Below are 25,822 nucleotides of genomic sequence, written 5' to 3'. Positions count from 1 at the left end.
GAAATAATGGAGAATCAAACTTTATTTAAAACTTGATTGTTGGTTGTGGTGGGAAACAGCTGTATGTCTAGCATTTGGGAAACTGAGACAGGAGGGTCTCAGGTTTGAGGGCAGACTACGCTAGACAAAGTGAGACACTGACTACTAATAAACAGACGGTTGGGATGACCTTCCCTGATGTTTGCAGCCCTGTATTTTCAGTTGTTAATTGCTGAGCAGAGAGTGGAGTGCTGGCAGGATTTCGGCATTGTTATTTCTATGGCCCATCACCAGTTTCCCCATACGTCAGTGCTTGTCTTTCCCCACCTACCAAAAAGATGATTCTCTGAGGTTACCATATCCAAAAGCAAGCTGCTTTTCTCTTAAAAAGTGAAAGTTGTTTTGTAAAGCTTCAAATGCAATGGCAATTGATTTACTGAACAACCCTATAGCTATCAAATACCAGTGAATTAAAAAAAGGACAACCTATAGCAGGTGCGATGGCCTGGGGTTTGTGGCCAAGCCTGGTGACCTAAGCATGAGCTCCATGGCCCACGCAAAGGGTGGGATGTGAGGACCAGCCCAAGCTGTCCTCTGACCTCCATAGATACACAGTGACACACGCATGCACGCATGCACATGTGCACACACATGTGCACGTTCTCTCTCTCTCTCTCACACACACACACACACACACACAGCCACGCACATGCATGTGCATGCACACCCGCACACACATAAATAAAACGTTTTATTTTCAAAAGGCAAGAAAACAAACAAGCAAAAACTCCACTAAAATCACAAAGAGACAAAACATCACTCAAATCCCTGAATAACCCATTTTTGGGTGCATGGCCATCAAAAACAAACAAACAAAAAACAAGCAAAAATCCTCCCAGATCTTTTGCTTTCTTACTTGGAAAAATGGACCTGAAATGGAACTTGCCCACGTTTTGGGACAAAACATGGGGGAGGTTAGAATAGTTTCGATACAGTAACTTTACCTATACAGATAAATAGCTATTTCTACCCAAAGAAATAGTGCGGAAGTCCAGTATCTACAATATTTGAGATACGAATTACTGTCTCTTCTCCTCTTTTCCTCCCTTCTCTCTCCTCCCCACCCCATTTCTCCATACTCCCTCTTTAGAAGTGGTCTGGCTCTCGGTTTGCAGCAGCTCTGCAGTACCTGCTTTGGATATCATTTCCCCTCAGAAAATGTTAACTCCAACTGTACCTAACTAAGCTAGGCTTCAACTGTTGACCCAGGTCATTTCCAGTCTCGTTCTATTCCTTGCTATGTTTCTTCTCATCTTTAAGCAGATGCTCCTTAGATGATAACGAAATCAAGCTGGGAAGGAAGGGGCAAGTGGTCCTGCAGAGCTCTGACAGATTTTCCTAGCAGGATGGCGAAAGATCCTAGTAACAGCTCCTTGAAGCTAAAGAGAGACATGAACCTCACCCAGTAAAACAGTTAACTGGGGGAAACACAGTCTGACCTCACTCTGAGAACTTCTTGCTCTCCCCTCACTGGGGTGGCTTGCACCACAGAAGTCAGAACCAAGGAGAAGCCACCTAGCCTCAGAGGAAACGAAAAGACAGAGATCCAGCGGGGAAGGGAGAGAGGCTGTTTTTCTTAAGAAGGAGATTTGACAAAAAGGTAGGAGGAACAGGCGTGGAGATGAGAAAGGAGAGAGCTTCGTATCCAGGGAGAACCGTGGGAGTTAATGTTATGCTTGGTGGGTGGCAGTTAGCAGGGTTATACTTTGAAAAGAGAGAAATAAAGGGCAGGGATCTGGGGAGACAGCTGGGTCTCAGCAAAGTGCTTGCAAGCCCGGGGACCTAAGTTCAGTCCCCAAAGATCATATAATGAAAAGTAGTTTGTGGTGTCATCCCACTTGTTAGCCAAGCAACTGGGGAGGTAGACAGGCAGACCCTGGGGTCTGTCCTGCCTGAGTAGTGAGTTCCAGACCAGGAAGAGACCTTGTCTGAAAAAACAGGGTAGATGCGCCTGAGGATCCACACTGGAGGTTGTCGTCTGTTTTCTGTATGTGCATGCGCACCCCCACCCCCACTCCCACCAAAGGACAAGGAAAAACTAGCAGAGAACAAGTGAGACAACTAAAAACTTAAGTTTCATAAACTCGAGAGGGGAAAGGAAGCTTTTCTTTCTCTGTGATTCCTACATCTTCAGATACAGGGACAAGCCAGGGCCGTCTCGCTGACATTTCTTCTCCGCCCCGTTTCCACCTTTTCTGACACTTATTTTCATTCAACTAGGCTACAAGTCACCCTCATAGGCCTTGCCAAATTGTATTTCGCAAGTCTGTGAAAGACTGGCTCCTCCTGGAATGGAGTCCCGAGGCTGCCCTGTAGGCTATCCAGCATTCCTCTGTCCCCACACAGCCACAGCAACTGTAGGCAAGTTGCAACTCAGCTCCCAGGTTGGAGTTAATAGATCAGATTGCTTCCTCATGTGGCCCAGTTGGCCCTGCTTTCTTCTGTGGCAGCAAACTAAATTGCTAACCTAGCCAACAACTGTCAAAGCTGCCCAGTCAAAAGACGTCCCAACTCCCAATATAACTCAGGCTCCTTGAGAGGCACACCTCAGGCAAGACAAACTTACCAGCCTCTCAGGGGCAAGCCAAGGTCATTCTCACTCACTAAAGGCTCAGTGGAGGCTACATTTGAGTAGTGTGCACAAACTTGTTGAGGTAAGAAAGCTTTCCCATACAACAGATTACAATTCATCTCTTTTCCTCATTTGCCCTCTCTAGACTCCTGCTATGTTCGGTTTCTCTCAAGTCTTCTGGGTCCTCTCTCCCATTGATTTGGAGCTGATAATATTTCCTTTCTCATGGTGGTTTTTAGGTATTAAAGTTATTGTGGAATTAAAAAAAATGTATGATTGTCATAAAAGTGTGAATTTCCCATTGAGTCTGGGTTGGGTTATTTTTTTCTTCTTTTCTATATCTCTGTTTATAACGCTTGGTTATTTGAAGAAATCTTAGACAGTATGTTGCTTCGCTGGTACATGGTTCAGCTTTAAGCTGAAAGGATAAGGCCTCCTCTTAAAATACATAATTACCATAACCTCTTGCCTAAAAAATTACTCTCCTGCTCTCTTCTGTGCTGGAGATTGAATTCAGGGCCTTGCATATGCTGGCTGGTCATGTACTCTGCCACTGACCTAGAGCCCCAGTGCAAAAATGTAATTGCTTTAAACACATTTTTTTACTTGTTTCATTTTACTATGAGAATTTGTGAATATTATGTGTAGGTGGGTACGTGTGCCATTGTGTGTGGGCGTGCATATGCCATGGTGTGTATGTGTGTGGGTGCATGTGCCATTGTGTGTGTAGGTGCCATGATGTGTGTGGGAGTGCATGTGCCATGGTATGTTGTTGGTGTATGTGGCATGAGGTGTGTGTGTGTGTGTGTGTGTGTGTGTGTGTGTGTGTGTGTGTGAGAGAGAGAGAGAGAGAGAGAGAGAGAGAGAGAGATGGTGCATGTGCCATGATATATGTGCTAGTGTGTGTGGTATGGTGTGTGTGGGGATGCAGATGCCATGGTGTGTGTGTGTGTGTGTGTGTGTGTGTGTGTGTGTTTGTGTGTGTGTGTGTATGAATGTGCCATGGTGTGTGTATGTGTAGGTGCCATGTTGTGTGTGGGTGTGCATGTGCCATTGTATGTTGCTGGTATATGTGGCATGGTGTGTGTGTGTGTGTGATGGTGCCTGTGCCATGATATATGTGCTAGTGTGTGTGGTGTGGAGGTGCAGATGCCATGGTGTGTGTGTGTGTCTGTGTGTGTGTGTCTGTGTGTGTGTGTCTGTGTGTGTGTGTGTCTGTGTATGTGTGTCTGTGTGTGTGCCATGATGTATGTGCTAGTGTGTGTGGTATGGTGTGTGTGTGGGTACAGATGCTATGGTGTGTGTGTGGAGGTGAGAAGACTACTTTTTGGAGTCAGTTCTTCTCTTCCGCTTTCAAACGGATGCAGAGATCGAACTCAGGCTGTCAGGATTGTCTCACTGGGCGGCAGCTGCCATTATCCGATGAATCATCTCACTGGCCCACTCTTTGATTTCTCCTTAACTTCATATACATGTCTACGCTGCTCCAGCTGTCTGTTTTTACTTCTTTACATTTTCCCACCTCTAAATTAGAGTCACGCAGTTGACTGACAGTTCTATCAGCCTCCCTGCCCTTCCTTCTCATTGCTACAACTCTGCATCTCCTTTTATGTGTATGCAAAGGCATGTGTGCACAAGTGTGCAGGTCCATGTGGAAGCCAGTGTCCGCTGTCTCACTATTTTCCTCACTTTTTGGAGACAACTGCGTTTCTCACTAACGAGCAACTCACAATCCCTCTAGGCTTGTCGGCCCCAGGGATGGTTCTGCCACTGCCTTCTCAGGATGGAGATTATACATGTGGCCACAGCATCTTTTACATGGGGCTAGGGGTCTATCTTATGTCCCCAACCTCAGATAGCCAGCACTTCACCCACTAAGCCTAGCCTCTTTTGCTTTATCTCCCAATACTTTTAAATTTAAGATTTTTTTCTTACTGAGCCTCACTCAGTCTGGATTTTGTTGATTCAACCCTTATAGTGATTTAAAATATTATTTTAGATTTATTTTATCTTATATGTATGAGTGATTTACCTGAATGTATGTTTGTACATCCTGTACATGTCTGTTGCCTACAGAGGTCAGATCCTTTGAAATTGGAGTTATTAATGGTTGTGAACCAAACCTGGGTCCTCTGCAAAAGCATTCTTGATACCTGAGCCACCTCTCTAGTCTCATTTTTCTTTTAAAGAAAGCATTCTATGAGAGATAGCATACTCAACCCTAAACCAGATAACTTTATTAACCCCTCTCCCCAGCAAGGATCAGGGTGGGGGTACAGAAAGGGGATAAGAACCAGAGGAGGGAGACATGTTATGAAATGCTGTCTTCTGAACACAGCCTGTGGCTGCCCTCGTGAGCCTATAGTACTATTAGAAGATGTGGCCCCGGGGTTGGGGATTTAGCTGAGTGGTAGAGTGCTTGCCTAGAAAGTGCAAGGCCCTGGGTTCGGTCCCCAGCTCCGGAAAAAAAAAAAGATGTGGCCCCATTGCAATAGGTATGGCCTTCTTGGAGTAGGTTTGTCACTGTGGGTTTGGGCTTTAAGACCCTCATCCTAGCTGTCTGGAAGTCAGTATTCTGCTAGCAGTCTTCAGATGAAGATGTAGAACTCTCAGCTCTGCCTGACCATGTCTGCTTGGATGCTATCATGCTCCATCCTTGAAGATAATGAGCTGAATTTCTGAACCTGTAAGCCAGCCCCAATTAAATGTAGTGCCTTATAAGACTTGCCTTGGTCATGGTATCTCTTTATAGCAGTAAAACCTTAGCTAAGACACTGCTCAAAAACCTATACGAGATCAAGTCAACCAAAATTCTGATGTAGATGGGAAAGATACCCTCCAGGCCCCATCTCTAACTGAGGAGCTACCCCTGGTAGGTTTCCCACGGTCCAGAGGATGGCCTCATAACCATGTACATATGGGCAGCACTAATTGCACTAAGAAGAGGAGAAGACATGAAGTTGGGAGGTAATGTGTTAGGAAGTATGTGGGGAGAGTTAAGGAGGTTGGGTAATGGGAGATGTTCATGATTATATTTTATTGAATATATGCACAAAAATTTCAAGAATAAAGAGAAGTTATTTTACAAAAGAAAAGATATTCTACTGTTCTAGTGTCTCCTGTGAAATAATAGTTGGATCTTAGGCCCTCATCAAACTGTTGTTGCCAAGGTGACTTCCAGGGTAATGTTGCACACATTGTGAGGGGGCACATGCCATTCACCCACTGATTTCTCCTGTGATATCATCAGATGTCGCCAGTCACAGCTCGCAGTCAGTAGTTAATTAAGTTATAAGTATCGATTTTCTAAAAATTATTGCTTCATCATTAGCCGGAGTACTTTTATGCATACTGACATGTGATTCCTGTGGAAGGTCAGGGTAAATTCTTAATTCTTTCTATTAAGTGTACTTTAAATTAGCCAGCTTCCCTCTCGTGGTTTGAAAATGATGCATAATCATGTCTGTCTGCTTTTGTGGTGGTAGAGCTCTCATTATAAACTAAAGAATTCAAGCATGAGCGATGTTTACTAAGGATGAACAATGGAGCAAATGAATGAAGAAATGATTGCGTTGGTCCTCTGCATGGGCAGAAGTGTCGATCCCAGGACACTTGGCAGCACCGGGGAGTCCACACACTTGTCAAGCACTTCACCGTTGAGCCACATCCACAACCTTCTTTTCCCTTTCTATTTTGAAACAGTCTAAGTTGTCAGTCTGGCCTTGAATTCATTCTGTAGCAAGGCAGATCTTGAAGTTATAATCCTTCCTCAGCCACTCAAGAAGTGCCACCAGCCCCAGCGGATGCAAATCTTCTGTCATTCTTATTGTCCCATCTGTCACGTCCATAAACCAACATTTTAACCCTGATGGATAGGTGGGTTCTGTTATGTGTTTTAGAAACTGCTGCTCTCACAGTGCTGAGCGCCCCAACATGGTTCCCACAGCTCCTTCTGCCAGCACTGGGCCCACCTTACATAATCTAACATTTAGCCCCGAGATAATCTGATTTTTTTTACCCCATATCTTTCAACTCATTGATGATCTATTTACTTCAAATGTCAAAGAAGCTCTTTGTTCTGGAAGCAGAAGAGACTCAAGCAAAGTTTGGTCAGTGCATTTTACTTGCCCCAGGCCAAGTTTAATTTGTAGGTGAATAAATTTGATTTTAGCAGGTTCAGTTCCTGTCTGAATGACTATAACTTGTTCGCAATCTCATCTGAGAAAGGGACATTTACAGATAGTTGTCAAGTATTAGTCTTATCGTGGAGCCTACAAGATGATGGGCAACTTAAGTGAAATAGTTATTAATGGTAAAATCTCAAGAGCTACATCCGGAAGCATCATAAATGCTTAGGTCTCTAGCATAAGTAATATGAACTCTGTTTATCAAGAAAGTCTTACCTGCCAGCATGGTGATTCTTTTTTTTTTTTGTAAAGTTTACAAAGATTAATTTTGTAAAACCACTATGGAACAGAAATTACTATCGTAAACCACAACACAGTTCCATTTAGGTGACCTGGAGATAGCATAGCCACAAATGTTGCATCAAATAAAGCTTGGGTTTGGTCTGTTCTTTTTAAAATGACAATTTGTCACTATCGTTATCAAGGTTAGTTAGACACCTAACTGAGAATGATCTTGGTTACTGAAATGGTATAAAACAGAACCTGAAATGCTGGTGTTTTTTTTTTTTTCCCCTTCAAACTAAAATATCGGCCAATGGGATGGCACACACAGCTGACATAATGAATTCTCAGCCAATGGGATGACACACACAGTTGACCTTGGTCCTGTGAACTCTCAAACAGTAGGATGACACACACAGGGAATGTGGTGAGTTCTCAACCAATGGGATGACCACATAGCTGATGTGGTCTTGCGAACTGTGATTTTGGAGCACTGAAGTTTCTTATTCGAGGAAAAAATTTAATCTAACCTTAAAGCAGAGGGAACAGGAAAGAGACGGAGAGAAAGTCCCTTGATATGATATGACGTATTCACAAGGTGCATGAAGTACAACTTAGGCTAGAGGGAAACAGAGATTGGCCATCTTGCTCTGTTTTATTGAAATACTGTAAGAGTATAGCAACAGAGAGGAACAGGCAAGCAGTGCAAGAAACGAAAACAAATATTCAGACAGTCTGCGCATCTCCCTGGTGGAGATATTTTCTTTGGTCAAGTTACCAACTCTATGGCTGGGGGAGGGGGATGGGGATGAGGAGGATGAGAAATCCTCAGTCCAATTAAACGGCACCTTGGTAAACCTCAATTTGACAATTTATACACACACTTACATGCAAGCACAAGCACACTCTGCTGCCCTGGGTTGTTAGAGACGAGAGGGTTGCTTATAGCTTCAGAGAAAGCCCATATCACAAAGACTTCATTATTTTACAAAATATGCACCGAAGGACATTTACTAGTGCACTGAGGGCTATTATCATAAATAATTAAAACCCAACTATTCTTCTCTGAATAAATGTATAAAGTACATTGAGTTCAGAGCACTGATCTTTCCCAACCTCCTGCTTTGTGCCCTGGGAATGCAAGAACCCACCCAGCCCATTAAAATCACGCTCTTGCTTCTTCCATGGAGCCTTTATGAAGAGCTTTGGATGAGGCACAAGCACTTAGGGTGCTGTTGTCCTTTCTTCTAGCTGCTCTTTTTCTCTTCCAGTAATTATTTATAAGAAAATGAAAATGTTTATAGACATCTTTTAGTGAATGACTCATGATTGTATTTTACACAAATACTTTGATACATAGTTCAAAAGCCTGTGTGTTAAGCAACCTGGCGTCCCTCAAACATCCCTGCTTATTGTGAAAGTCATTGCTGTTGAGAGGTTTCCTTCTAGTGTCTTCCAAAGAACAGAAGACAAAGACTACAAGGATTTTTTGTTAATGTCCTTCAACATAGTACCTACTTGCTGGGATCAAGCTCTGAGCTTTGGACATGATGTACAAGCCCTGTACCACTGAGATAAATCCCTAGTCCTGGATACTACACTCTCAGTACTCTACATTAGATGTCTGGTAATTTATTGTCTTGCTTCCCTGTGAGTTCCAGGGAAACCAAAGCTACCTTGAGTATGAGGAGCTTCTTGAGAATTACAGAGTCAGGATACACCCTAGATGTTCTGTTGACTTCCAGGCTTGAGTCTCTGTGGATGGATTTTAGAACTCCCAGCATCCTTGAGGCCTCTAGAATGCATTCTCAGAAGTGAACTTAATTCAAAGGCAGCTTTGAACCAATATTGTAATTCCGGGAATCTCTAGAGGGAATCAGACCTCTCTCCTTTGTCCATTCCATTCTAAAGCTTCATGCTCAGTGGGAATCTGCTGAAGAACCCAGCCTGTGAGCTGCACAGCTAGGCAACTGAGGGCTGGTGAGAAATTCTGAGCAACCACCAGACCCAGGGGAGGCATGCTGCTCCAAGATCCCAGCAAAAGTCAAGTCAGAGAAACAGCCTCCTGATAGGTTAGATTAATAAGCAAATATTGGGGAAGATGGATGTTAACTGCATCCCCAGTGCTGTCTGAATTCATGACGAAGACAGCTCAGTGACAGAAGGGTTCCTTTTGGGTTATTTGACGGTTAGCTTCAATGCCAGCTTGCCACAAATTAGAATTACCTGATTGCCTTGATTGATGTGGGAAGACCCACCATGATTGTGGAAGGCACCTTCCTGCAGCCCAGATAAAAAGAAGTGTGGTACATATGTAGCAGATGTGCAGCTTGGTCTTCGTGTAGGTCCTGAATAACTGGAGTGGGAACTATCCCAAAAGCTGTTGTCTGAATGTGAGATAATGTTCTTCTAGCTGGGCTGCTTTGTCTGGTCTCAGTGGGAGAGGGTGTCCATAGCCTCATAGAAATATGATATGCCAAGGTGGGGGAATGCCCAGGAAGGCCCCACCTTCTCAGAGAAGGTGAGGGGGGAAGGATTGTTGGAGGGGGTGACGGGGAAGTGGGCAGTGAGTGGGATATAAAGTGAATAAATAAAAATAATACGATTTAATAATAACAAAAAAGAAGTGTGGCAGAAGGGAGACGATTTCTCTCTTGGCCTTTCTTCTTGCTGATGAATTGATTTACCACATTCCTGGAGTTGTTGGTTCCTTCCCTGAATGTAAATGTTCTTCCCTGGTCTTCCAGTCATTGTGGACTAGGGACCAGCTGCTCTCCTAGAACCTTCCAGGCTTCAGGTGCCCATTAAGACCATGGAGGCAACTGCTTTGTGAGCCTACTGGTTGTTTTGCATCATGAAAAGTGAGAGACAACTCTTGTGGGACTACGATGACTAATGAGGCACCCAGGCTTGAAGATCAAGTAAACCACTAGATGCTCTCAGGTGAGATTTTGTTATCATGCACGTATGTATGTATGTATGTATGTATGTATGTATGTATGTATGTATGTATGTATGTATTTCCCATTGGTTCTGTTCCTCTAGAGAACCCTGACTAATACTGCACATAGTTTGAATACAGTCCATCACATGGGAAGGTATGGTTGGAAGAGCCCCCGTGGTGAGGTGGTAGGGTGCTGAGGCAGCTGGTCACACTGCATCCACAGTAAGGAAGCAGAAGGATGAATGTGAACGCTCCCCTCCCTTTCTCCTTTTTCATTCAGCCCAGGACCTTTCTTCAAGTTTGACACTCACACTTATGGTGACTCTTTGCACATTAATTAACCCAACCTAAAAAGATCCACAAACACTGTATTAGTTAGAGTTTTACTGCTGTGAACAGACACTATGACCAAGGCAAATCTTGTAAAAGACAACATTTAATTGGGGCTGGCTTACAGGTCAAGAGGTTCAGTCCAGGATCATCAAGGCAGAAACATGGAAGCATCCAGGCAGGCATAGTACAGGAGGGGCCGAGAGTTCTACATCTTCATCTGAAGGCTGTTGTGGGAGACTGACTTCCAGGTAGCTAGAGTAAGGGTCTTAAGTCCACGCCCACATTGACATGCCTATTCCAACAAGGCCATACCTTCTAATCCTGCCACTCCCTGGGCCAAGCATATCACCATAGACACTCCTAGGAGTGTGTATTCCTGATGATTCTAAATCCTACCAAGACAACAATCAAGATTAATCACCAGAGTCTGAAATTGCTTTTTTAAAAAAGAAATTAATTTACTTTGATGTGTATGGGTAAAATTTTTTACTTGCATGTTGTCTGTGTACTCTGTTTGTGTAGTGCTAAGGGAGGCGGGGAGAGGGAGTCGGATCCTCTGGAACTGGAGTTACAGACAGTTGTGAGCTGCCATGTGGGTGCTGGGAATGAACCTGGGTCCTTTGGAAGAGCAGTCAGTGCTCTTAACTGCTGAATTCTTTCTCCATCCTCTATAGCTGCTTCTCAGATTGCACAAAGATCGCTGACACCAAGCAGAGCTGAAGAGAGCCACACAAGGTACAAGCTTTATCTGCTTCAGACTTCGAACCGTTTTTGCTCTTCATCCCTCCTGAGTGCTCCCGTTATCCTGGGCATGGGTCTTGCCCTTCTACTTCAAGTGCATCTCCTGTCACCAGCTCGAAGTCACTGGACAGTCTGGAGCCTCATACCCATGTGACAATCTACTCTGGTCTAGATCTCTGTTGATTTTTTTCTGCTCTAACACAGAGTTCTAGAAAATATGTGGTTCTGTAGGGATGTGGGTACCAGAAAATGGAGCAACATGGTTTGTTTAAAAGGTAACAATTGAGATAATTGCCCTGTATCTTTTGTAAGATGTCCTATGATCTATCCCAATGTGGGATTGATACAGCAAGAGGTGCCCAGGCAGAAAAACAAGGCTTCCAGGACACGTAATTAGAAGCCCAAGTACAGGCATGGTGAAATGTTAGATGTATTGGCAAGACTTCTTACTATACAATCAAACAACCTTCTCCCTCCCACCCCTTGACATCCCCTTTCTCCTTCTTTCCCTCCCTTCCCCTCCTTCCCCTCCTCTCCCCTCCTTTCCTCCTCCCTTCCTTCTCTCTTCCTTTCACTCCTTCTCCTTCCTCCACTCCTCCTCCTTCTCCCTCCTCTCCTCCTACCATTCCTCTGCTTTCTCCTCTTCCTCCCCTCTCCCTTCTCCCCCTGCTTCTCTCCATTCTTTTACCCCATTCTCGTCTCCCTCTTCTTCCTCCTAGTAGGCTCTCACTGTCCGCCCAGGCTGGAAGTGGTACTCCTGCCTCTACCTCCTGAGTGTTGGTCCACCACACCTAGCTCTGAACTTTCTTTTAGTATTATATTTATGTGAGTGTATTTGTGTTTGCATGTGTAACTGGTATTCAGAGGGTAATCTTCAGGGTTTGGTTCTCTTCTACCCGATGAGTCCCAGGGGTCAAACTCAAGTCTAAACCCCATAAGCCAGTTGTTTTCTATCTTGTTAATCTCATGCATGCCCTTAGAACAGTTCTCAGTCCTATCTAAAGAGCTGTCATTGAACACTGGTGCTTGTGTTTTTAGAAGAAATCAGTTTGCTACTCTGAGGCTAAGGTCTGGAAGTCTGTGAAACTAAATGAACTGTTTGAAACTAAATGAGATGTTAGCACAATGCCATTCTCAGGCATGAAAAACCACCAAGTTCAGTGTTAGTATCAACTGAATTTTGGACCTTGTGGTAGTTTGATTATTCTTGGCCCAAGGAGTGGCACTATTAGGAGGTGTGGTCTTGTTAGAGTGGGTGTGGCCTTGTTAGAGTAGGTGTGGTCCTGTTGGAAGAAGTGTGTTACTTTTGGGGTAGGCTAGCTAGCCCCAATTAAATGTTGTCTTTTATAAGAGTTACCTAGGTCATGGTGTCTCTTCATAATAATGGAAACCCTAACTAAGACCTGATAAAATGCTAAAAGGTTAAATGAAATGAAGGAAATGTTAGAACATGAATCTGGAGCAAGGAGCAAAATATATTGAAAAAAGGAAAGATTCAAGTGCGATATGAACCCTCCCTCCCAGAGCTGTCTAGAGCAGTTTTCATAATGCAGTATGTTTTTTAGAATGGGAACAGTCAACCTTCAATCCACTTTTTAACCCTTATTCAGAGACCAGAATATGATGTGCTTTGTGAATATCTCAGGTGTAGCCAGAAGGGAGAGATCAGGAAATGGCTTTATTTTTAAAAACTTCCTGCTTACAATTCCATGGCATTCTGCTCTACAAGGGAAGGAGGAAAGAAGGTAGCTCAAGGGCAGGTTTAGAAGGCAGGACAGTGTGACCAAAGGTGAAGTGCTCACTGTAAGCCCCAGTGAAAATCAAGGAACATAAGCATCTCAGTGGTGGGCAGGGCTGAATCTCCCCATATTTAAAGTCATAAAACAACAATACGGCATCTGCATCCTGGGTCTGCCATCAACACAAGATTTGTCCTTAGGTCAACTTGTCATTTCTGTTTTCTTCCCTACATTTTTTAGTAATATGAATCTTAGGCCAGTTAGCCCCAACCCCCAAGGGAAGCCACAAGCCACAATCCAAATACTTCTGAAAGGAGACAGCTGCTCAACTCAACCAGTGTATGGCCAGCTGAACAAACCAGGCCTCTCCAGGGGAAGGGAGTATCTTTTCTGAGTGATCTGTATTTCAATTATTCCCTGCCTAAAAGTGACTTTATTCCTGAGAGATATGTGCTAGGCCATGCCTGGCTTTGTTCATTTGGTGACCAGGATACCAGATCGTGGGAGATGTGTTGACTGAACTGCTCTCTGCCTTGCACCTGAGGAACCGGAATCCCAAGGAAGAACACCCAGGCTGTGTTGAGTGAGGCCTGTTGGTCTCTACACAGGACTGACAGGGAAAATGAAGACCAGAGAAAACCCAAAATACAGAGCCTGTTGGTCAAAGAGGAGAGGGAAGTGCTAGGCACATTGATAGTTGCTCCTGACCTCTTTGGTCTCCTCGTCATTTTGCAGTGATTTTTATTTGCACCCAGACACTCAAGGACAACTGCAGGACATTGTAGGGAGTGACAGACTCTCTTCTGACAGAACTTTGGTCAAGATCCTGTGTACCCTTATCTCAATGAAGTTTCAACCAGGTCTGTTTATGCTGGACCTGGGGAAGCCTGTTTGCAGAAAGAACCCTGCTAAGTCAGCAGGCACCCTGTTAAGTTAATTCAACAAAAAATACTCCTCCCATGCTGGTTCATTTTAGCAACCCCTCTTGCTCCTGTTGTATTCAGGATCGAGTCTCGACTCCAGATCGCTGATATTACAGTGTGTACAATGGCCTCAGTTTATACAGTATTGGAGAGCAAACTTGGGGCCTCAAGCTCGCTGGGTGAGCACCCTACCCATTGAGCTACACTTTCATCCATATCTGAGAAACTCTTGATGTCCCCAGGAAGTCATTCTGAATAAAGTCTCATCATGGTTAAGTATCAGAGTAATTTCTGCTAGCCTTGGTTATGGTGCAGTGGTGTGGGTAAGATCAAACTCATCCCTGGGTTCTGGACTTTCCCCTCTTGTGTTCAAGCGTGTGCCTTTGATGGCTGTACCCATGACTAGCTAGCTTCCTGTGATCCCTTTGGTGAGTCAGTCCCCGAGCTGGTGAGGCTGATCACTGTGGTGCGTGTTATGGGGACAAAGTTTGAATCCTAAGGTGCTGAGTGTACTTTCTGTGGTTGTATCTCTTGGGCCAGAAATCCTGCTGTTTTAAGCAAGGACCCACTCCTTGAATGCTGGGAGGCCTCTGTGTTGTTTGATCTTGTTTCTCCCACACCTACTCCCTCCCCTTGTGGGTGGAGTGGAAGCAGCAGAAGAGGCAGCAGCTGTGGTGGGGTGGGGAGGTCGTGATGGTGGTAGTGGTGGCATCTCACAGAGACTGTTCTTAAACTTTTGCTCTTTTCCTGTTGCATTATTGCTGTGCAGGCTCCGTACCTGTCTGTCTGTCTTTATTTCCTTCATCCTACCTACCTTCCTCTTCCCACTCCCTGCTCCCCCTTCCCTTCTCCCTCCTTTTGCTTTCCTTCAATGGGCCCTCCCTGATTCTCCCCCTCTCTTTCCTCCCTGCCTCCCTCTTTCTCCCTCTTTTGTATCTCATGTAACCCCTGGTGGCCTCAAACTTGCGAAGTACTAGAAGATAACCTTTCAACTTTTGATCCTCCTGCCTCTACCTCCTATCTGAGAGTATAGACTTGTGCCACCATGACCAGTTTGTCCTGGGGACAGAGATCATCTCACAGGACAAGTAAGCATCCTACATCAGAGACACAGCCGCAGCTCCCTGCTGCCTTCCTTGTGGTATGCTTCTGCTAAGCATAACCTGGAACTTACACGCTCCCCTAGTCCGCTCCTCCTCCTTCCTGTCACTGCCCTGCCCTGCTCCGGTCCACCACTACCCTCATCCACCACCCACTCCCTCTCTACTTCCTTGAGTCCATCTCTTCAAGCCCCTCTGCTTTCACCCTCAAAAACAGCCTTCATTTTTTTTTTATCCCACACCTTCAGTTTAAAACAGAGGGTTATGGCTTTAAGCCCTGCCCCCAGTGGGGGTTCTCAAGGGACTTAGAGACCCTTGTACACCACTAACTAAAGCCGCAAAGGAAAAGGACACTGAATTATCTCAGATGAGCTCTGGGGACAAGCACACAGCTACTTGATCTTCCTTAGCCTCTGCCTGAACTGTAAGCCACAAAGCCTTTGTAAGACCAGAAGAGAAGAGCGTCCAAAAGCTCCTTCTACAAACACTTATAAAAAGCTCGAACCATCTACTGTGTACTCAACCTTAACGTATCCCATTTGCCAAAAACATAATTCAGATAAAAATATAAACTGGAGCAGAGATGAGTGCCAACTATTTTTTATAAACCAAGTAGTTTGGTATTGTTGTATTTAACTGATTCATTGCTGAATTTTAGAGCAAAGCTCTGTGAGGCCTCTGTTTGCCTCTCTTTGAATGTCTATATATGTATACACACATACACACACACACACACACACACACACACACACACACACACACGTATATATATTACCTGTGCATATTTTTATACCTCTATGTAGTATTATCAAATTAATTTCTAAAATACCATGAAGGATTTAGATGTTTTAAACATACTTACAAATAAATAAATGCTTATAAAGATCAAAAGTGATCAAAACTCTTAGAAATACAGAAACTAATGTAAGGGTCTATGATTCACCAAAGAATGATACCCAGACTTAAACAGTATATAAACCCAAAGAGTGTTTTATTCTGTAGAAATCCAACATGCTGGGGTCTCCCAATACCCAGATAGAGAGACAACCTTGTGAGCTCACAGGACTGATTTAAAACACATTAGGGGATTCTGGGGTAGGTGACCTTTATCCTTCTCTATCTGGGAACTAACTGTTGCTCAGGAAGTCTGGAAACTGCTGCTGACCATTGTCCTTGCCTCAGGCCAGGTAACAGGGCAGCTTCTGAGGCCTGGACTTGCCTGGACTTGCCCAGTTCTTGGAAACAGATTTAGGCCTCAGCTCCTGAACTGCGAATTTGAAGCCTGTCATGGAGTCAGTCTAGCCTTCTCACTAACAATGTGTTTTTTTAAGTTTTAAGGAAAATCTTTGATGAGCCTAGTTTGGCATTATTGGTTTAAAAGAAGTGGGCGTGCCTTCTACTTTACGGTTCAAACCATAATGCAAGCATGTTTTTTGTCCCCATGGAGGTTACCGAGGACATGAAGGACATTCTATCAGGTGTTTAAATAGCTAAGGAGCAAATTTAATTTTGAGACAAGTGCACCGGTAAAGATAGAGAAAAAATGTATTGCAATACTTTTTCATGTATGGCAACCATACCAGAAAGAAAAACACTCACATATTTAGCTCATTTAGCCTTTTGTTCTGAGTGTATTTGTCTGACATGTATATGTGACAGAAGCAATTAATATATAGCTTCATCAGATGGCACAAGATGATGATTTTCAAGGTCAATGAGGTGACTTCCTGGAAATGTCCAAAATCTTGTTGGTAACTTGTAGCTTCAGAATTACACAAAGTAACAGATGTTCACTAAACAGGTAGGCTACTTATAAGTAAAATAAAGCATGGAAAAGTAATTATTTATGAAACAAAAGTCTTCCTACATATCCCAGGGAAGCTTTGAACTTAATATGTAGATTAGCTTGGCCTTGAACTTTTAGTAATTCTCATGCTTCTTCTTAGTGCTGGGATTATGAGCCTGTGCCACCATACCAGTTTAAAACACTTCTTACTAAGTATAAGAAAAAAAGCATATATATAATTTTTCTTTAGGCTTTTGAGGCAGAGTCTTATATAATGCAGGCTGGTTTAAACTCACTGTGCACCCAAGAGTAACTTTGAACTCCTGATCCTCCAGCCACTACCTCTTAGATGCTGTGATTACAAGAGTAAGCCACCATGCTGGCTTTTCGTTTTTACAGGGCACCGAGAGAATACTTTCAGTTGGATATGTTAATAAACATATTCTTTTGCCACATTAGAAAGCTGTACTGTGAAAAGTGTGTACCTATAAACATCATCAGATGGCACATGGTCCTATAATCTACTAGCATCCCACAGAAGGCTGGTCTGTAACAAACAACTCACAACTTCCACTACTTTGTATTTTACTGTGAAAAATTATAATCAACACATATAAATAAAAATACCAGGAAAAAAAATAAATGTGAAGAGAACTAACGTCACAGGAAAGGCATTCAGAGAATGTAGGATTCGTTTCTGTTAAAGAGGCAAGAGAACGATTTTTCCTAACTCGAAATAGCTGGTTGTCTAACAAGAAGAAAGAGAAAGTGTAGGACACGGCTTGGATGCCTAGCCAGTGTGTATTCTCATGGGGTCAAAGGAGGTGACTGAGATTGGATCAATTTATTTATAAGGTTTTATTTAAAAACAAAACAAAACAAAACAAAAAAAAAACAAAACACCAGACAGGGGTGAAGATGGATGGCAAAGGCACAGGGCTGTGAAAGAAAGCACGGTTTGGTTTTCTTTCTGCAAGATGATGTTTTCTTAGGTCTTGGTTCCTTTTTCTGTTGCTGTGATAAAACACCCTGACAGAAGCATCATAACGAGAAAGGGTTTGTTCTAGCACACAGTTCTCTGTAGAGAAGCCACAGAGACAGGAACTTGAGATAACATTGTATCCATAGTTCAGAGCAGACTGCAAGGAAGGCTCACGTGCTTGAGCTCAGCTTGCATTCTCCACCCTTAAAGAACTCAGACTGCCCTGCCCAAGGACTAGTGCCACTGCCATGGGCAAGTTTCCCACCTCAATGTAAAAAGGTAACCCTAGGTCATAGTTTATAGGTAAGCACTGATATACAGATTTCAGAAATTACATAATATTCATAGATAATAATTTTCTTATTGCTCATTATATATTCAGTTTCATACTACCTGCTATAATTTTAGTTTTGGAGTTGTTATGTTAAAATGTGTACATAACTTGGCATAGTGACACATGCCTGTTGGGAATTGGTTCTAATGCTTTGCATTAATCCAGTCCTCAAAATAGAGAATCTGAGTGTCCAACCGCTGAAGGTCCTTGTTCCCAATTGGTTTTTGATTGATCAATAAAGAGCCAACGGCCAATGGCTGGGCAGGCAGACTGAGGGGGGACTTGGAGGCGATGAACTGGGAGAGAGGAAGGAGGCAGAGATTGCCATCACAGGGAAGAAGAAAGACCAGACCTAAAGGTCTACCGACACATGAGAATCAGAGAAAGTGGCCACACGGTCTACATCTACTATTGTAGTTGGGCTAGCAGTAATGAAATAATAGAGATTAAAAGATGTTAACTCAAGAGTACTGGAGGGGAGTGTTTGCTAACTGTAGGAAGGATTAGAACTGCCCAACCTTAGAGCTAGTCAAGGAGTATTAAAATTAACTGGTGTGTGTGTGTGTGTGTGTGTGTGTGTGTGTGTGTGTGTGTAGGGAACACATACGACCCTCTGGGAGCAAAGAGGTTAGCCAAACTACCAATACACATGTCTGTTTGTGGTCCTAGAATTTAAGAAGGGGGGAGTCTTGAAAAATTAGAGATCAATGCTTTGTGTGTGTGTGGAGGGGTGGGGTACATGACTTTAATCCCAATACTCGAGGCAGAGGCAGAGGCAGGGGCAGGGGCAGGGGAAGGGGAAGTGGCAGGGGCAGGGGCAGAGGCAGGGGCAGGGGCAGGGGCAGGGGCAGAGGCAGAGGGTCTCTGAATTTGAGGCCAGCCTGGTTTACAGTTCGTTCCAGGACAGCCAGAGCTATCCAGACAAACCATCTTAAAAACCCTAAAGAAAAAAAGAAAAAGAGAAAAAAGAAGTTGAGGTGAGTTTGAAAACCCTGTTTCGAAAAAGATTAGAAAAAAAAATAGTAAACAAAGGCTAGGGGTGTGGCTCCACTGGTACAGTGCTGGCCAGCAGCCACAATGTCCTGGATTGGTTGCCAAAACCAGGCCTTGTGAAACACATCTGTAACCAGCACCCATGGATATGGGAGGAGCAGAAGTTCAAGGTCATCTCAGGCTTTGAGTCTACTTTGGGCCTCAAGAGACCCTGACCCTGTCTCAAAAAGTAAACAAAACAGAAACAACGACAAAATAAAATGAGTGCCAGAGAAACGACTTAGTTTCTTATTTTGTAAAAATTAATTCGTACATTTTATGCATGTGAATATTTCATGCATATGAATATTTTGTATGTATGTTTGTGTGACACATTCCTGATTGGTGCCCCAGGAGGTCAGAAGAGTTTGTCAAATCCTCTGGATCTGGAGTTTCTGATGGTTGTGAGCCAACATGTGGGTACATGGAATTGAACTGGGGCCTTATGGAAGAGCAGCCAGTACCCTTAATCACTGAGCTAGCTCCCCAGCCCCCTAGATTTCTTATTGCACGGACTCCCATTAGGTCTTTAAGCATGGCCATGCTAAAAGTTTTGCCTTCCACAGAGAGTTACTGTTTTACTCTGATTATCTTCTGCAATCAGCTCTGGGCAATCCTACACACACACACACACACACACACACACACACACACACACACACACACACACACACACACAACCAGCCTTCCAGTAAGCTGGCAAGGTGGTATATGCCTGCACCGTCAGCACTCAGAAAGCTGTGGCGAGTACATGGGGAGTTTGGAGCCAGCTTGGGCTATACACAGAGTTCCAGGCCGGCCTACACTACAAAAACAGGGAATGTTTTGAAACAGAGACTCAAGGAAAGAAACTAGCCAGGCAGGCACTCAGGGCTCACAGCGTGGTGGCTGTGAGACCTGCCACTACCTTGTTAGGTCTTCCAACTTCAGCGAGAAGCTTATTTCATGAAGTTGCTCACTCACGGTCAAGCTGGGCAAGCAGGGGTTAACTGCCCTGTACTGGGCAGCTGATGAAGGGTGATTATTGCTTTTAGTTTGGGTATTTATAAAGTTGTCTTTGATGTTTTTTTTAGCGGGGTTGGGGGAGGGAGTTATAAGGAACTTTTTTTCTCTTTAAGCTATCTATAACTCATGGCAATGATTATACCTTTGTAAACAGAAATGAAACACATTTTTTTTCCTTTGCTTGATCCTTTCCAAATTCAGAAATTCTGATTGAATATTCTTATTTCCATGGTGATCTTATTATTTGCACAAGTTCGGCGTGAACATATCCTCTTTGTTACAGACTATAACAGGAATGTGGTAGAGACATCAGATATGACCACGTGGTTATAACTTATTGCAGAACCAGGTGATGTGACCTTAGGTTAGGGTCGCCTCCCCTAGTGCACCTCCCTGACAGAGCATCCAACAGGGGTCAGAATGGTTAAGGGGGCTTGAAAGTGCATTCAGGGGAAGGGCAGTGTATATATTTTGTGCCAACTAGGAAAAGAGCATAGAAACACTCAAGAGCAAGAAAAAGAATTAGTCCCAGGCCTTGTTCTGCTATGGCTTCCTAGTGTCAAGGGACTTTGTGTGTAGTGTTTGTGTGTGTTATGCATGCAAAGGCCAGAAGAATACACACAGAAACCAACTCTCTCTTTCTAACAAGCTCGGGTCATTATGGTGGCAAACATCTTCAACCCCGAGTCATGTCTCAGGTCCCACATTATTTTTACAAATTAACCTGAAACTCACAGATCTGACTTTGTTGACTGGCTAGGCAGGGACCCTCCTGTGTCTGTCCTGACAGGACTGGGATTACAAGCTACCTTGCCCAAGGTATCCATGGATGCTGGGGGTCCCAGTTTAGGGTCTCACACTTGCATAGCCAGAACTTTGCCCACTGAGCCATCTCCCTAGCTTCTCAGGAGGTTTTTTATATATATAATCTGAATCCTTATGGAAAATACCAGCAAAGAAAACTATGTGTCTCTTTAGCGTTCATGTTTTACTAATGTGGTAACCAGGACAAATCTAATTAGACTAGATTTATTTTGCAAACAGAGTATCAGAGTAGAGTAACCACAGAGAAACTTTATGTGTCACAGGGAAATTGTCCCTGGGCTACATTGGGTCTTTCTTCCTGCTTTGAATAGGGGAGAGATGGACAAAGGTTCTCTCCTGGAATGAACCTGATGGTCAGGCTCTTTGTCAAGTTCTCTTCTTCAGCAGTCTGTGTCCAGGCTCCTAACCCACTCTCATTGTTCTAAGAGTTGAGTCATCTAGAGGCAATCTGAGTATCTAATTAAATTCCTCTTCCTGTCCTTTTGGCACCTGATAACTATGGCCTATCTTCTACAAGAATCTTATTGAGTCAGTTTAAGTAGGATCCCTTGATGTAATTTTCCATTCTCTGGCCTTTCTGTTCACATAAGCACTCACTCTTTGGGTATGAATCCTGCCCTTGTTGTGTTTGGAGGAAAGCCCAGTCTTCTCCCCACTTGTAATAATCTTGACACCTTGCACAGTGGTTCTGAACAAAGTCTTCCTTACACTTAGCATGTGTCAATATTTTCTTTAGCAGTACTTTGGGTCCCTAACCTGCACCTCAGCACTCAGTCCATCATGTTCTATGCGAACCTCTGTGACTTCCCCAGGGTAGGAAAGTGACAGGTTTCTGTGCAAGGAAGCTGGAGGTACCTGGTTCAGGATGAAGAGGGCACTTCAGAGGCCTCGAAAGCATATGCAGTTGGAAGACATCGGGAACATTAAAACCTCACAAGGGTCAATGGCAGCCCAGGCAAAATAATGGAGCCTGAAGTGGAAAAACAAAAACAGAACAAGGCGTTTGTTCTGGAGCACATGAGGCAGTCTTCTGAGAAATTTCCAGAAGTACCCAAAGGAAGATTTAACTCATTTTAAGCAAAATAAGTCAGTAATATTTTAGTTTCAAAAGGTACTGAGCGTGACACCTGTCAATCACACCTTCTGCAAAGGTGATTGATGGTTGCTGTTACTATTCCAAAATGCAAAGAGAAACAAACAACAAGCAAACAAAAACAAAACAGCTACTGCTATTCAATACTCCAAACATCAAGTAGAAATGCTTCAGGAAATTAGCAATTGTCAGACAGTGGACATACAGAAAAAAAATTTTTTTTGGTTCTTTTTTTTCGTAGCTGGGGGCCGAACCCAGGGCCTTGCGCTTCCTAGGCTCTACCACTGAGCTAAATCCTCAACCCCCACTCTATGAAAATTAAAAGCACTTCTTCTTCATATACACTAGGAAAATGCTCTACCACTGAGTTGTGAAACCACCCCCAAACTAGAAAATTTTGTGCATTGAAGGAAAAAGGCAACCTATAGAGTGGGTGAAAAATATTAGCAAGACACATGTCTGGTAAAGGATGCACATTAGACTGTATGAAAGGAATAAGGGATGGGGAGTTTGTGTTTAATGGCAGAGAGCTGGGGACAGTTGCGGAATGTTCTAGAGATGAGTAATCGTGATGACTGCATCAATGTGAATGTCCTTAGTGCCATCAAAAATTGGTTATAATGGCAAATTTTATGCTACATATGTTTTACTACAATAAAAATGCCAGAAAAATCTAGCTGCTCCAAATCCGGAATTTATTAACCCAATAAATTAGGAGATGGTTATTGAACTATAAATGGATTTGTCAATTTTTAAAATGATTTCCTTTAAATTGAATTCTTTCCTAGAGTTTTATTGTCTCTTCACAAACCATTAAACACTTGTTTAAGTGCTCAGAAAGGGCTGAGATGCAGGAGGAAGTAAAAAAAAAAAGAACAAACAAACAAACATGAGGGACCTTCCCCAAATGATGTCTGTTAGTAGGCTTCGTGAGTACTCTATTTATACAGATTTTACAAGTTTTTTATTTGAGAAGAAAAATCTCTAGATCTTACATAACACCCTGAGCTTCTTATGCCTGTCATCTAGGTTTGTTCATTTTTAACAAAATGTGCTAGTTTTAAAAGCTATCTATTTACTGTTGGGGGAGGGCAAAGGTCAAAGGACAACTTGCAGAAGTCTGGTCTCTCCCACTATGTGGGCTCTGGAGATAGGAATTCAGGTAGGTTGTCAGGCCTAGCAGCAAAGGCCTGTCTGCACTGAGCCATCTTACCTGCCTTATTTTGTTACTTCTGATGACCTATTTTAGACATTATGATTCTAGAGCTCTAAGTAACTTCAAGTATGTATCTTCAACAATGACTTTATGGCCATGAGATCAATTCAGGACATTTAACATGTATATAGTTCTACCCAATGTATAAGCAGATTCCTTGTCTCCCCTTTTACTGTAATTTATAGAAAAAGCAATTCTTTTCTATATCTAGAATTTGACCAAGGAATATGCATCGCATTTGGTTTCTGTGTTCTTTAATCTCTTGGCGTACAATACTTCACCCTTTCATGACAGGTTGGACAATTTTGGATTGTACAGGCTGTCATGATTTCTATATGTGTGGCCTAGGAAGTGGCACTATTAGGAGGTATGGCCTTGTTGGAATAGGCATGTCACTCTGGGTGTGGGCTCTCCTAGCTGCCTGGAAGTCAGTGTTCAGGAGAAGATGTAGACAGCCCCAATTAAATATTGTCCTTATAAGAGCTGCCTTGGTCATGGTGTCAGTTCACAGCAGTAAAACCTGACTAAGACACAGGCCAATTACAGAAAGTCTCTTTTTGGTGCGTGTTGAAGTTTGAAGCCCAGGCCTAATGCATGTTAGACAAGCACTCTCCCACTGAGCTACACCAGCAGCAGCTCGATGTGTTTATCGTGGTGATGGCCTCATTGTTTTTTTATGACCCAGTGCTTTAAGGTGAGCAGATCACACAGGTACCATGAGGTCCCCCTCAGAGCTTAATATCAGGGAACTCAACATTGGTTTGTCCATTCTATTTCAGCTGAGCTAGTGTCTGGCAATTCCCCACAACCCCTCATCAAGTTACCACCTTCTACTTTGTGATTGCAATTTGCAAAGAAATGTTTGCAAGATTAAGTAATAGACTACACAACTTGTTTTAGCTTTCACTGAGCATTCTGCTTGAACTGTTTTTTTAAAGTTATAATATGATAAATTTCCAATTTTATCATTTTTTAATCATTACTTTAAAGACTTATTTTATTTTTAATTCTGCATGTATGCCTGTGTGTGTTCATGTGTACCTGTGTAGCTGTATGATTACATGTACATGAATGCAGGTTTCCAAGGAGAAGAGGCCAGAGACATTGGATTCTTTTTTTTTTTCTTTTTTCCCCCATCTTTATCAAATTGGGTATTTATTATTTACATTTCAAATGTTATTCCCTTTCCTGGTTGCCAGGCCAATATCCCCCTAATTGCTCCCCTCCCCCTCCCCTTCTCTATGGTTGTTCCCCTCCCCGTCCTCCCCCCATTTCCGCCCTCCCCCCAACAATCTCAATCACTGGGGGTCCAACCTTGGCAGACCCAGGGCTTCCCCTTCCACTGGTGCTCTTACTAGGATATTCATTGCTACCTATGAGGTCAGAGTCCAGGGTCAGTCCATGTATAGTCTTTAGGTAGTGGCTTAGTCCCTGGAAGCTCTGGTTGCTTGGCATTGTTGTTCATATGGGGTCTCAAGCCCCTTCAGCTCTTTCAGTCCTTTCTCTGATTCCTTCAACGGGGGTCCTATTCTCAGTTCAGTGGTTTGCTGCTGGCATTCGCCTCTGTATTTGCTGTATTCTGGCTGTGTCTCTCAGGAGAGATCTACATCCAGTACCTGTTAGCCTGCACTTTGCTTCATCCATCTTATCTAGTTTGGTGGCTGTATATGTATGGGCCATATGTGGGGCAGGCTCTGAATGGGCGTTCCTTCTGCCTCTGTTCTAAACTTTGCCTCCCTATCCCCTCCTAAGGGTATTCTTGTTTCTCTTTTAAAGAAGGAGTGAAGCATCCACATTTTGGTTATCCCTCTTGAGTTCCATGTGTTCTGTGCATCTAGGGTAATTCCAGCATTTGGGCTAATAGCCACTTATCAATGAGTGCATACCATGTGTGTTTTTCTGTGATTGGGTTACCTCACTCAGGATGATATTGTCCAGTTCCAACCATTTGTCTATGAATTTCATAAAGGCATTCTTTTTGATAGCTGAGTAATATTCCATTGTGTAGATGTACCACATTTTCTGTATCCATTCCTCTGTTGAAGGGCATCTGGGTTCTTTCCAGCTTCTGGCTATTATAAATAAGGCTGCTATAAACATAGTGGAGCATGTGTCTTTGTTGTATGTTGGAGCATCTTTTGGGTATATGCCCAAGAGAGATATAGCTGGGTCTTCAGGTAGTTAAATGTCCAATTTTCTGAGGAACCTCCAGACTGATTTCCAGAGTGGTTGTACCAGCTTGCAATCCCACCAACAATGGAGGAGTGTTCCTCTTTCTCCACATCCTCTCCAGCATCTGCTGTCGCTGGAGTTTTTGATCTTAGCCATTTTGACTGGTGTGAGGTGGAATCTCAGGGTTGTTTTTATTTGCATTTCCCTTATGACTAAAGATGTTGAACATTTCTTTAGGTGTTTCTCAGCCATTCAATTTCCTCAGCTGTGAATTCTTTATCTCTGAACCCCATTTTTAATAGGGTTATTTGTCTCCCTGCAGTCTAACTTCATGAGTTCTTTGTATATTTTGGATATAAGCCCTCTATCTGTTGTAGGATTGGTAAAGATCTTTTCCCAATCTGTTGGTTGCCGTTTGAAACATTGGATTCTCAGAGCTGAAGTGGGAGGTGGCTGTCAGCTGCTGTAGGAAGGTGATGAAACTCAGCTTGGGTTCTCTGCAAGCGCAGTATGAGCTCTTAAGCACAGAGCCACCCCTGCAGTCCCTCTACTGTTTTATTTTTAATTTATTTTTATT

At 43.3% G+C, this 25,822-nt stretch overlaps 1 long non-coding RNA gene across 2 annotated transcripts; it reads left to right on the top strand.

Annotated features, from left to right (window-relative positions):
* The first annotated feature begins 2,530 nt into the window (after window positions 1-2,530).
* On the top strand, window positions 2,531-15,691 carry LOC147996229 (uncharacterized). Of its 2 annotated transcripts, XR_015674463.1 has the most exons (4): window positions 2,533-2,693; window positions 7,352-7,447; window positions 9,768-9,963; window positions 10,972-15,691. It is a non-coding gene; the product is annotated as an uncharacterized LOC147996229 (long non-coding RNA). The 2 variants fall into 2 exon arrangements; XR_015674461.1 differs by lacking the exon at window positions 7,352-7,447 and having other exon boundaries at window positions 2,531-2,693.
* The last annotated feature ends 10,131 nt before the right edge of the window (window positions 15,692-25,822 follow it).

The sequence above is a fragment of the Rattus norvegicus genome, chromosome 2, assembly GCF_021556685.1.
Source record: "Rattus norvegicus strain SHRSP/BbbUtx chromosome 2, alternate assembly SHRSP_T2T, whole genome shotgun sequence".
Classification (NCBI taxonomy): Eukaryota; Metazoa; Chordata; class Mammalia; order Rodentia; family Muridae; genus Rattus; species Rattus norvegicus.
This window is presented reverse-complemented; position numbering and strand designations above follow the sequence as displayed.